General features: G+C 41.7%; 1 protein-coding gene across 9 annotated transcripts in view; it reads right to left on the bottom strand.

The window, feature by feature from the left end:
- LOC107514024 (selection and upkeep of intraepithelial T-cells protein 1) overlaps positions 1 to 13,942 on the bottom strand; it is a 214,937-nt gene that overhangs the window by 119,444 nt on the left and 81,551 nt on the right. The window lies entirely within an intron of this gene.

Genomic DNA, 13,942 nt, shown 5'->3' with positions numbered 1-13,942 from the left:
TGGTTCTGTTAACCAACACCCCCGGAGTCCAGCTCCCTTGACTTCAATAACCTCTTGTTAACAATTCCAACTCTTAGATTCTTTTCTGGGCAAATACAAACCAGTTGCCAACTGAAAAAATCATCTTCCCACTCTTAACCTGGCACAAACAACCAGAGTCGGTCCTGACCGTAGGTGGAGTGACTGGTTCCTCCCAGCATGGTAAATGAGAACATACCTTTTATGTGGATGCATCGATCCTTTTCTTTCTTTCTCCCTCCATCTCAGCGCGCGCGCACACACACACACACACACACACACACACACACACACACACACACTGCCTTACCGCCTGGCTGCAGGGAGCTGAAAAATTTCCTTAAGCAAGAGGATTGTCCCTGTTTCATCACCGCAGCCCCAGCAAAGAGCCTGGCACCCAGTACATTCTCAATAAATGTTTGCTGGACTGCAGACAGCCACCAGGGAGCCAGTCCAAACAGCTACTTAGAGCAGTAATGAGAAAAATGAGTCCTGCCTGGATTTCCTGCTGATTAAATCTTAAATATAAAGTTCCAACTGGAAGGTTTTAAATTATAAAAACATTTCTGTGAGACCTTCCTCCCTTCCTTTCCCACAAAGTTCAGACTCCATCTTAGGCTCCAGTGATGTGGCCACTTAGCTCTTGGCCTTTGGGGGAAAGAGTAAAGAAGTTCTCTGGAAGGTCTTAATCTCCTTCTTGGTCTATCTGTATGCTCTCTTGCCACTTGGGATCCCGGGGAACCCTGTCATCAGGGTGCCTCACTGAGTCCTTCGGCCTAAGGTTTCCTGAACAATATTGTAACCCGAGTTTGCCTCCCTCCAGAGCCAGTGCTTGAAACCGCTGTCCCACACAGCCTGCAGCTCTGTGAGCCGTTAGAGGTCCCCTGAGATGAAAGCAGCCTACAGCTCCCAAGCCAGCAGGTCCATGCGCTACAGTAGGAAGTCACAGGAGGGGCTAAACCTGCTTCAAGAGGAAGCTTTTCAGGGTTGTCAGAAAAAACTTCAGAGGCTAGATGGCTATATAAGGGAATTCATTCATTCATTCATTCATTCATTCATTCATTCCGTTTGTCAGTCAGTCAGTCATTCCTAGAAAAGGGGAATTATGAACATGGTAGAAGCAAAGGTTCCAGAACTGGGTTTAAATCTTGGTTCTGCCACTAAAAAATCCTAAGTAACTTTGAAGTCACTGGAACCTGCTCACTCTCACTTAACTGTAAGTTTGAGAATAATTATATCCCTATTTCAAAAGTTGTTGCAAAGATTAAATGAGATAATGTGTATAAAATGGTCTGGCAAGATATTGTTATTCTCATTTTACAAATGAGGAAACTGAGGCACTGGAAAGGGAAGACAGTTTTCCAAGTCGGCACAGCTCATCCCTGGCAGAGTGGGACATGGCAAACAATTCCGTCAGCCTCGGCAGCCTGTGCTGCTTGTCAGCATGTGTGTGGCGCCCGCCTTGCAGAGTCAGGCATCGCCGTAGTCCCGAAAAACCAGCCTCAGTGCCCCCAGAATCTGCACGTGTTCTCTTCCCAGGCATCCTTTGCAGCACCAGAAGTGGACTTGTACCTTCTCTGATTCCCCGCTGGGTTTAGGGAGGTCAACGCCCTAGTCCTGCCAGCAACATGTGCATTACGAAAGGCTGCCCTGCTCCCACCTGCTGTGGGCAGAAGGTGCTGCCTGCCAGCCCGAAGCTCTCTGGTGTCAAGAAATGACCTCTGTAGCGCTCAACTGCTCAGGAAGCCACTGGTTCAGGCCTGTGTAAAGGGAGAGGCCTAGTGCTCAAAGCAGATGCTAATCCATCTCTCTCTTTGGGGGCCACTGGAGACACTCATCCCAGTGTGAGCTCGTTAGGCCCCTCTCAAGAGGTCCTGGCCCTTCTCACCTACTCTCCCTGTCTCTCTCCTCTCAGGACAGGGAGCTCCTTGTTTTCACAGTTCTCTTAATCTCTTTCCTTGAGGACGAGCTTCCCTACTCCCAAGAACTTGTCTGGGAGTGGCCATCTCAACAATATGAGCAAAAGGTAGATTTTATGACTGACGGATGGTGAAAGCATAAGAATCACCCCCAGATAGTTGTTTAAAATAATCTCCCTGTCAGAGATTTTGATTTGGAAGAGGCTGAGGTGAGACCCAAGAAGCTTCAATTGTAACTGGCAGGACTCCTGATACCAGCCCTGGGGAGCACACTGCTTTAATGCCCCCTGACTCATGGTCTTGGGGCAGAACACCAGCCATTAAAACTCATCCAGGACCTTCAGGTGAAACTGACAAAGCACAGGCTTCCGCAGCAGACAAGCCCTGCTCACATCCCAGCTGCACCACTTTCTAGCTGTGCAGTTTGTGTCTAATGGCTTAACATCTGTGAGCCTCGATTACCCTGTCCCTGAATCCCCCTCCCTTGTGTCTATTTTTAGAGTTATGATGAGGATTAAGGGAAGTTTGAAAAGTCACTGAAAAGTCCAAAGCATGCAAATCAGGTTCCCTTCGGTCTCTGTTTGCACCTTGACCATGGGGACCTCACTCTAAGTCTCTGGTTTAACATAAACTATAATAGACTTAGAGTGTCTGAGTATCTCTCTCTCTCTCTCTCTCTCTCTCTCTCTCTCTCTATATATATATATATATATATATATATGTATATATGTATATATATGTATATATATATATATATAATCTCCAAATTTCCCCTTTTTATGAAGACACCCATCAAATTTCTCTTTCTGTCTCTCACATCTTCCCCCCACCCCCTCCCGCCACCACCACCACCAAGTAAGCTGTGAGCTTCATGAGGACAGGGATCATGATTACACCTTCTTTCTGTTTACAGGGCCTAATGCAGAGCCTGGCACACAGTAGGGTCTCTGCGAGTTGTAGAAACTATTAAAACAAAGAGAGAAGAACTTCACCTTGTTCTTCCACCCCTCAATCCTAAATCATTTCATGCAAGAACAACAAAAGCTACCAGTGTTTATTAAACAGCCACTTGGTACCGGGCACTGTGCTAGGGACTTGGTACAGCTTACTTCTGATCCTTACAAATCCTCAAGGGTGTGGATTACTAACTAATGCCCATACTCTCTTTTTTTCCTTTTAAGAGATGACTGCTATGTGGAAAGGTAAGGTATTTTGCCCAAGATCACGCAGCCAGAGGTTGCCAGAATCAGGGCCAGATTCCATCTAACCCCAAGTCCATCTAACCAGATCCAGCTAACCCAGAAGCCTGTGCCCTTCTCAGCAGCAGCTTCTCCATAATCAACTCCTTTGCCTGCAGTTCCTTTCCCATCCCCAGGACCTGTGGAAGTCACGGCGAAAAGCACAACAGAAGCCCGGCAAATCCCCAGGTCCACACTCTGCCTTAATGCCCATCCGATGTGTACTCATCTAGAATTTTCAGCAAACTGAAACCATAAAAATCGTAGGCTTAGTTAGTGTTTCTCCAAGTCCAGCTCTGAAGCAGCTCCATAACTCTTGGCCAGGAATATTATTTCAAATAACTCATGCGGACAGCTGTGTAACCAAGAGGAGAGATAGATGGGTCCCGGAATGCCCCTTTGCTGTAGATCATAACCCCCCCACTCCTGCACCCTCCCCCAAGCTGCCTGGACAGAAAGGGTCAATGATTAATTATGCTAAGATAAACAGAGTTAATTTTCTTTCTGGATAAAACTAATTACAACTGTGTTTGTTTTGGTAGGACACGGAATTGCTGTCCCCAGTGACAAATCTTCCTAATTGAAAAGACTGTTTATTTTAACTGGGTGGGGGCTGGGGTCACTAAACGACAGTTAGTTAGTGTTTTCCCCGTTTTTCATTTGAAGAGGGACAGTGATTAGGTGTTAGCCTCAAAGGAACATGCACAAGCTCTTTCACTGGGCCCCCTCCCTCAGGCCTGCTGAAGAGCCTTGGCAGGAGGATCCAGGAGAGGCGTTTGGCGGTTTGGAGGAGGCTGCCTAGAATCCATGCCCTGTGGTTGATTAGCTCTTAGTGGAGGGTGAAATCAGGGTAGCACCCTCTTTGGCAAACCAATGAGGAGCAAAGAAGGAGTGTTTTGAATCCCACCGCCCACCACTATCATAAACTGCGGGGGAACATGTGATCAAACTCAAATAAATCTTGTAGCATTACGCTAGGTCAAATTCAGTGCTGAGGCACTGGGGAGAAAGCAAAGAAAGAGACGGAGTCCCTGCTCTCAAGGAGTCCATGACCAAACTAGGGAACCGGAGAAAGTTGTAATGTGTTGCAAGAGCAGAGGGGAGAGGTCATGGAGAAAGGGGAGTGGGTGGGCAGGGAAGGGAAGAGCCTTCATGCAGAGGCACCAGCATGAGCACAGGTGTGCAAGTGTCTGGTATGTTTAGAGAGCTGTAAACAATCCAGTGTGGCTGATACCCTAGGATAAATTGAGGCACGTGACTGCACACGAGGTATTTGGTAGTTGGTAGTTGGTATTTGGATCATGACAGGTAGTATTAGTTTGCTAGGGCTGCCATAAGAAAGTGCCACAAACTGGGTGGCTAAAACAACAGAAATTTGTTGTCTCACAATTCTGGAGGCAAGAAATCCAAAATCAATGTGTTGGCAGGGACATGCTTCCTCCAAAGCTTCCAGGGGAGAATGCTTCCTTGCGTTTTCCAGCTGTCTCTTGGTAGCAGCCTCAGGCTTCGTTGGCTTGTGGGAGCCTACACTGATCTTTGCCTCTGTCCTCACATGGCCATCCTCTTCCATGTCTGTGTCTGAATCCAAATTTCCCCCTTTATGAGGACACTCATCAAATTAGATTAAGGGCCAATCCTTCTCCAGTATAACCTCACCTTAACTTAATTAATTACATTTTAACAACTCTATTCTCAAATAAGTTTGCATTCTAACGTACCAGGGGTTGAGGGCTCAACACAACTTCTGGGAGGACACAATTCAACTCTTAATACAGGTTACAGAGGCAACCTTCAGGAGCATGAAGCTTACCCTACAGGCAAAGGGGAGACACTGAAGGGCTGTAAGTGATGGAGTAGTTTTGGTTGGTCAGTCGTTTTTAGTTTAAGCAGAGTTCTCTGGCTCCGGTGTGGAGGACTGACTGGTGAGCATGACCAAAGTTCGGAAGACCAGTTAGGTAAAAGTTGTTATGATAATCTGAATGAGTCTTGATCCCACACAGTTTGACAGTAGCAGAAAAGATGGGTTGGAGAGAAAAGAATCTGTCATAGGCATGGTTGGAGTTCAAAGATCCTATGATTCAAAGAACCTTGTGAATACTGGGATGTTGGAAAAGCAAAGGAGAGCAGGAGGCAAGAATAACTTCCTGAGCAACTGAGCTCAAGGAGGAAGCGCTGGCTGGCAGGGAAACGTGTCATTTGTGACCAGCAGCATTTGAGATATCTGGTCAGGGACGTTCAGGAGGCAGCCGTATATGAGGTTCGAAATTTCATTGCGACTCTTCTCTCTGAAGATTTAGATTTAGAAGCCATGAAGAAATAGATGATCATCAAAATAGGAAAATGGATGGTACTGTGTAAAGCCCGCATAGAGTAAAAGAGATAAGGTTCAAGACAGAAGCCTGCAGAACTTTGCATATATGGGGTTTAAAGAGGAAATCAGGGACTAAGCTGAGAAAACGGTCATGAAGGTGGGCAGGAAGCAGACGGCAGCCAAGGTCTGGTTCCTCAGCCATCTCAAACCCAAACCAAACTAACTTCCTGCTACTGTGATGTACTCAGCAGAACTGCCGTCCCCTACACCTTCTGCTGGATGTTCATCGTCCTCAAGGTGTGTGTGTTTCTGTGTGTGTGTATATGTGTGCAAATGTGTGCATCTCTGTGTGTGTCTGTGTGTGCCTGTGTGTGTCTGTGTGTCTGTGTATGTGTATACTTTCTACCCCCAAACTGCCACCTCCTTAAGGGCGTTATAGTTCGGGTCCTTCTCAGTTTCTCTTGGATCCCTCATGGCTTCCCTGAAAACAGTTTTGTACAAAGTAAGTTCTTACTGCTAAATATGTGAATAAATGTAAATAAATAAACCGCCATCAAACACTTACCTAGTGCCTGTTATGAATAAGGCTGCCTAACAGCAACCTAGTGCAGAGCCCAAATAAAATGCATCCCTTTGAAATGTTGATGGAAGGAAAGCAGGAGGAAGGATGGAGAGAGATGGTTGGCCAGTGTCAGGAATATTTAAAATAATAGGAGTAAGAGTCTCCATGGGAGGGCTGCAGGAACATGCACTTGTGAGATGCAGGAAAGTGCAGGGGTCTGGGAGTGAGGACTCTTAGATCCTAATCCCCCTTTCCCAGCAACTCAGCCTTCTGGGTCCCATTTGTCCATCTATGTGGTTGAGGGGGTTTAGGCTATAGATTTTTCAAGGTCTTTGGCCTCTGTGAAACTAGAATCCAAATCAAACAGGTTGAAAGTAAGAGAAGGTATACGAAAGAGATAAGTTTTATGTGATTGCTACAGTCACACACAGCAATACCTATGTTTTCTCATATAACCATTACCCGTGTCTCACAGAGGAGGAAACTGAGACCCAGAAAGGTTTGATTTGCCCAACGGCTGTGAGGAAACAGGAGCAGGTGCAGGGGGAGGCAGGGAGAGCACCCAGGCAGTGGCAGTGGCAGCAGTGTGGCGGGATTAAGAAAAGAGCCTCTTGAGCCAGGACGCCAGGGTATGAATTCTGATTCCGGCAAAATCATGTCTCATGCAAATTTAAATTATTTGGGGCTTGGAGTTGTTCCAACAGCAGCTAAAGGCACTGCCTCAGGGAAGAGGGTCCTGCCTGTAGCTCCTCAAGAAGTATTTTCAGATCTCTGTGCTAGTGGGGAAGCGACAGCGTTGTGACCACAGTGGGCAGAGCTGCGACCAAGGGCATTATCCTCCCTGGCCTCAGTCTCCTCATCCTTAAGTGCTTTGTCAGTGATCCCTAAGGTCCCTTCAACTCTGACATGCTGTAAGCTCTCTCACTCTGAATTCCAGGAGCCCTCAGTGGTGATCTGTGCTGCACCGTTATATGCTTCATGTTTACGTGTAGCTGTCATTCTCAAGAACACTCTAAAGCAGTGGCTTCCAATGTAGGTCTCTGCAGCAAGCTGAATCATAACGATCTGCTTTTTTAAAATGCATATGCCTGGGCCCCTTACCAAAGCTATAGCATCGGGTCTCGGAGGCAGGGCCTTGGCATCTTTGTTAGACATCTTCCAGGTGATTCTAGAGCCACCAGTGCAACCCGTAGTACAGCTGCCTCACCTGCATTTCAGATGCATCACCTGCCACCTGGTGCACACAGAAGGTACTGCAGGGGCTCCACGAGCTTACGAAGCTCAGTGCAGCGTCCAGCCGGACTCTAGGATTTCTTATCTGGGTAACTAGCCATCAAATAAAGCTGGGTTTCACTACTCACTCTGACATCCTCCAGCAATGTAACCAGAGGTGTACTTAGAAAAATTGGGCATAAATCCAGTGTCAAATGTGGGTTCTTCCCAGAAATAGCAAAAAATGTTCCCCTTCTTTCTCTTGTGAGTGGGGAAAGTAGTTTTGCTAAATAAGGACAAGTTTCTTGGGGTGATGATAAAGATAGGGTAATGAGAGAAGAGACAGTGAAGATGTGGAGAAAAAAATATATATGTTTGAGTCCATTCAGACCTTTTCTTTCAGCAGTGGAAAGGAATTTACCAGTAACAGAGGGCAGATAATAATAATAGCTAACACTTACATAGAGCAGACCGTGTGCTAAATACATGTCAAGGGCCTTTAGCTATACTAACACTTTGTTCTTCAAGACAGCCCTATGAAATAGGTACTATTACTGCTATGTTCTGAATGTTTGTGTCCCTTCAAACTCATATGTTGAAATCCTAACCCCAAAGGCGATGGTATCAGCGGATGGGTTTTTTGGAAAGTGGTTAGGTCATAAAGGTGGAGCCCTCATAAATGGGATTAGTGCTCTTATAAAACAAGCCGGAGAGCACTCTGGCAACTTCCGCCATGTGAGGATGCAACAAGAAGTCTGTGGACTGGAAGAGAGCTCTTATCCAATCATGTTAGGCCCCTGATCTCAGACTTCCAGTCTCCTGAACTGTAAGAAATAAATTCTGTTGTTTATAACCTTCCCAGTGTAAGGCATTTTGTTATAGCAGCCCAAATGGACTAAGACAATTACTATCCCCATTTTGCATAAAAGGGAACTAAAGTACAAAGAGGTTAAGTGACTCATCCAAGGCAACGCATCTGTTTGATGCCTCTCACTTGGAGATTGTTTCATACACCCGATCTAACGTTTCCCCTGCTTAAAATTAAAGTTTTCTCATAACGTCCCCTGCCTTCATCCACGGTTAAGCTGTCCTGGTCTTACTAGGAGATGGACTGATGGAAAATAGCCTAAGGAAATAGGAAAAACCCTGAACATTGGCAAAATGTTTGTGAGAAGAACGTAAGAGCAATGAGGCTGTTAAATGGGTGTTCCCTAAACCAGAGTGATACACACAAAATTGCTACTATTAATATTTCTGATCTGAAATTTCTATCCTCTATATTTACACAACTCAACTGTGCCTTAGTCTACCTCATCTGCAAAATGAAGAAAATAAAATAGTAACTATCTTATATTGTGAAGAGCAAATGAGGTAATGTGTGTGTACAGCACTTAGCCCAGTACCTATCTCAATATTTGGTAGCTATTATTAGCATATCAGATGTAAACAGTTTATTGAGAAGCCTCAGTTCACTGGGGTATAAATAAAGATCGATTAATTTTTTCCATTCACTGCAATTAATCACGCGCTGTCTGGTCTCAGTCTCATCTCTCATCTTCTAGGCAGATGACATTGCTTTCCTATCAATACTAGTTGCTCAAAGTCCAATGCAGTTCATAATTTCGATTTAAATCCAATTTTCCATATCCAATTCTTCTTCTCCCTTCAGAGTTTACCAGACTTGTAACTGCATTTCCAAGATTGGGAAGCAGGCTCAATATTGTTTTTTATTACTCTTCTTTCGTTCCTGGGTCTAGTGCTCCTCATTTTGAGGGAAGAAGTGAGAATAAGATAGATAGCAGAGGTCACTTTAAAGAAGTCCCTGCTCTCGCATTGGCTTAATATGGTTCCCTCTCTTCCTGGTAGCCTCTGCCAATGTGTTGGCCTCCTATTAGATAATGTGTAGCATGGAGTTATATATTTTCAGAGAGAGATGCTCATTTTTATGACAGCCTCTTTCATCACTGAGAATAGCATAGAGAGAGGTAGCTATGTTTGCCTTTATCCTATAATCAATCTTTGTCACCAGTTTCTCTCTGTCTAGATGTCATCTTACTTGGTCCATGGCCATCAGAGCTCCCACCATTTCTTCTAATTTCTGTTTTTTCTGGAGCTCTAAGAAACATGGAGGTCTTCTTTCTGCACTCCTTAAGAGTAGAAGAGTAGTTGATGAGGTAGATACAGAGCAGAACATGCTTCTTCTTCTCAGAAAAATTTCACTAGGATGCCTACTCTCCCTTCTGAAGTGGGTTGCTCTGCCAAGCTTTCAGATATCAGAAATCTATGGCAAGAAGATATAAGGATATTTCTACTTTTGCTCAAGATAAAGTTACAGGGATTAAATTTACCCTCCTGTCTAAAACAAATAAACAAACAGACAAAATATAAGAAACAACAGTTTCCAAGACACTTGACAACAAATGATAGTGATTTCTGAGAAACAAGAAATAAATGAGGCAAGCCTTGTGATTACCCCAGTTTGCTGCCTTGAGAGAATTTCCAGGCTGTGGGGCAAGGAAAGAAATTCTGAATGAAGGAGCTAGAGCTGAGGGTAGAAGGGACCAAATGGGCTAGAGTAACAAAGAGGAAATGCTGTACCGATAAAGAACCCCAAAGATCTGCAGAGGACCCCCCTCTGGTATTCAGGAGAATATTATTGATCAATGAATTCATGTGAAGAAGCTCTAGAGGCCAGGAAAAAAATAAAAAAGATTAGAGAATGGTGTCCAACAGTCACCCAGAGCTGAAAATATTGCATCTTCCCCCAGCCAGACTGAAAGAAATCATAATTCCTGGGCATTGGATAAAGTACTGAAGAAGATCTTGCTCAGTAGTGGGAAATAATTAGCCCTAGAGTGCTGCAGATATGCCAAACAAATCAGAAAGCAAGACCCCAAAAGATTAATTTTTGTTCAAGTAATAACATCCCAGAACAAAGCTCAAGAAGATTTATAGGAATATAAAATATCCGCCACCCAACGAAGTAAAAAGCACAATTTCTGTCATTTAATCAAAGATTACCAGGCATGCAAAGAAGCAGGAAAACACAGTCCCTAATAAGGAGAATAATTAATCTATCGAAACAGCCTAAGAACTAAGATAAATATTAAATTAGCAGACTAGAAATTCAAAGTAATTGTTATAACTATATTCTATGTATTCAAAAAGTTAAGTAGAGCCATGAAAGACATCAAAAAGACTTTAAATAGAACTTCTAGAGATAAAACTACAATGTCTTAGATTAAAAAAATACTCTGGATAGGATTAAGGGTAGATTAAACATGGCAGGAGAAAAAAAATTGGTTAACTTGAGGTTGCAGCAGTAAAAAAAAAAGAGAGAGAAAGAAAACAAGAAGAGCAAATGAAGCATGCAGTAAAAAGAAATAAAATAATAAAGTTTAGTGTGGAAATCAATGAAGTAGAAAACGGTAAAACAATAGAAAGAATTAAATGAAACCAAAAGCTGGTTCTTTGAGAAGATCAATAAAATTAATCGATTTCTTAGCCCGCTTGATCAGGAAAAAAAGACCGAAGGCACAAGTTGTAAAATCAGGAATGAAAGAAGAGGAGGGAATCAGGAGGAAATTCCCTCCAACTTATTATTCGATGCCAGCATTTCTATGATACTGAAGCCAGAAAATGACATTACCAGAAAAGAAAACTACAAACTAATATTGTTAGAAAACACAGCTGCAACATTCTGACTAAAATTTTACCACATCAAATCCAACATTAGATAAAAAAGATAATACATCATGATTAAGTGGAATTTCTCCAAGGAATTTAGGGTGGTTGTGTTTAACATTCAAAAATCAATGTGAGTTCTGGAGCTCTCACATTGTGAGTATACTTAACACTTTAAAAAGGATAAGATGGAAAATTTCAAGTTATGCGTTTTTTACCGTAATTAAAACGTGTTTTGAGTTAATGCAATTCCCCAAATTAACAAATAAAGACCTTTAATCATCGTAATATATGCTGTAAAGTATTTAACAAATCCAACATTCTTATGAAATTCAATCAATCCAGATAATTACTTTCAACAAGCTAGGAATAGAAGGGAGATTTCTCAGTCCAAAAAGGAGTATCTACAAAAAAATCTACAGCTAACAGTTTACCTAATGTTACAAATTAAATTTTTCTTCTAATATCACAAGCAAGAAAAGGATATCTAATCTCACTGCTTTTTTCAAAACTGTACTAAATGTTTTAATCAATACAATTATTAAATAAAAAGAATAAAAGGAATCCAAATTAAAAAGGAATATTTGTATGGCAAACAAACATGTTCTTATTCCCAAGCAATATGAGTGACTATGTAGAAAGTCTAATGGGATGTGTAAAATTTCAAATGGAACTAATAAGTACATTTAGCAAGAGTACAGGCTATGAGATCAATATACAAAAATCAGTTGTATTTCTATATACTACCAACAAACAATCTGAAATAAACATTTTCAAAAATATTTACAAAAGTATCAAAGATACTAAATAATTCAGGATAAATCTGACAAAAAAAATATAATAAAAGACACTGAAAACTACAAAGCATCATTGAGAGGAAGTAAAGATGACTTAAATAAATGGAGATATACTTCGTTCATGGATCAGAAGACTCTTCATGGTTAAGATGTCAATTCTTTCTAAATTGATCAAAAAATTCATGCAACCCCAATTAAAACCTAGAAGACGTTTTGCATAAATTGACAAGCTGATTCTAAAATTCACACAAAGAACCTAGATAACCAAAGCAACTTTGAAAAACAGTGTTGGTGAGATAACTCTGCCTGATTTCAGGGGTTATTTAAAAACTACAATAATCAAAGGTCTGACATCAGAATCAAAATAGCCAAATAGATCAGTGGAATACAGAGTCCAGAAATAAACCCACACATACATGGACTACTGATTTTTGACAAAGATATAAAGTCAATTCAGTGGAAAATAAACAGTCTTTTTAATAAATTGTTGTTGAAATAATTGGATATGCATAAGCCAAAAAAAAAAAAAAAGGAGGAAGTTCAATTTATAACTCACACCATATAAAAAAAGATAATTCAAAATGCATTATCAACCTAAACGTAGATCATAAAGTTATAATATTTTTAGAAGAAAATAGAGGAGAAAATTTTTGTGACCTTAGGATAGACACAGCTCTTTAGATTATATATCAAATTACAATCCATAAAAGACATTTTTTATAAGTTCAACTTTTTCAAAATTTAAAACTTCTGTACCTCAAAAACACTCTTAAGGGATGAAAAGATGAACTATGGACTAGATAAAAATGCTTGCACATCATATATTTTTAAAGGACTTGTATCTAAAACCTAGGAAGAACTGTCAAAACTCAATAAAAGAAAAATAAGAAACCCAAGGAAAGAATAGACAAATTATTTAAAAAGCTATTTCACCAAAGAAGATATCTGGATGGCAAATAGATGCATGAAAAGTTATCATTATTATGCAAGGTGATTATTAGTAGTTTTAAAGCTATAGTGTGATACCACTATATATCTGTGAAAATGGCTACGATTTGAAGAATGACCATGCCAAGTGTTGGCAAGGATGTGACAGAACTGGAACTGCTAGTGGGAATGTAAAGTAGTAGGACCACGTCAGAAAACAGTTTGGTAGTTTCTTAAAATGTCCAGCTACCGCCTGATCTAACCACGCCACTGAAGATACATGAAAGCAAATGCCTATGCAAAGACTTGTACGTGAATGAACATAGAAACTTTATTTGTCATAGCCGAAAATTAGAAATAACCCAAAGTTCCATCCTCTGGTGAATGGATAAAAATTTTGCGTATATACATACAATGGAATGCTGCTCAGCAAGGAAAAATAATGAATCAGTGACACACACTGCAACATGGACGACTCTCAAAATATTTACGCAAAAAAGAGTATGTACTGTATGTTTCCACTTACATGAAACTCTAGCAAATGCAAACTAATTTTATGGTAACCGAAATCAGATCAATGGTTGCCTGGGGAGACAAGGTGTGGGACGAAATGAGAGTAATTTACAAAGGGGCAAACTTTTACAAAGGAAACTTGGGGATGATGGATCCATTCACTGTCTTCATCATGGTGGTGGTGATGATGAGTGTATACATATGTCAACACTTAAGAAAATGTACGCCTTAAATACGTGCAGTAGTTTAATTATACCTCAATAAAGCTATTTTTAAAAGAAGCAAGTACCAATATCTGGTTCATGTGCACCCTCAAATTCCAGTGTCAAGTTGTTCCTAGAAGTTTCTCTCATGTTCTGCTGTGTTCTAATAGCAGGTCTGGGATTCAGCAGCTCAGCAAATATCTAACCGTGAGTGAACTGTCAGTCTCCTCTTCATGTAGACACTCCCAATCTCTAGGGGTCTCTCTCTTGGAACCTCATCTTTCACTTAGATTTAGTGGAGAAGCAGAGCAGAGGGAGTACGAACATTGCACTTCCCACTATAATTATAACAAATTTCCCTTTCTCTCCTGACCTGTCTTCTTGTGCAGAATTGGGGGCGGGGCGCTTCAAAGTTGCAGTGAAGATTGGGTTTGGCTGGGATGTTTATTTACCTGGGAAGGAAGTATCTGATCCCAATTGTTAGCAGCTGTGGGGCAATCTCTTGCTCAGATAGAAAAGTCCAGCAGAGAAACTGGACGTGGGGGAGCCTTGCTGTTT

This window comes from Rousettus aegyptiacus, unplaced genomic scaffold (genome assembly GCF_014176215.1).
Source record: "Rousettus aegyptiacus isolate mRouAeg1 unplaced genomic scaffold, mRouAeg1.p scaffold_m13_p_1, whole genome shotgun sequence".
NCBI classification, from domain to species: domain Eukaryota; kingdom Metazoa; phylum Chordata; class Mammalia; order Chiroptera; family Pteropodidae; genus Rousettus; species Rousettus aegyptiacus.
Note: the sequence above shows the minus strand (reverse complement) of the source record. Positions and strands in the feature narration are given on the sequence as shown.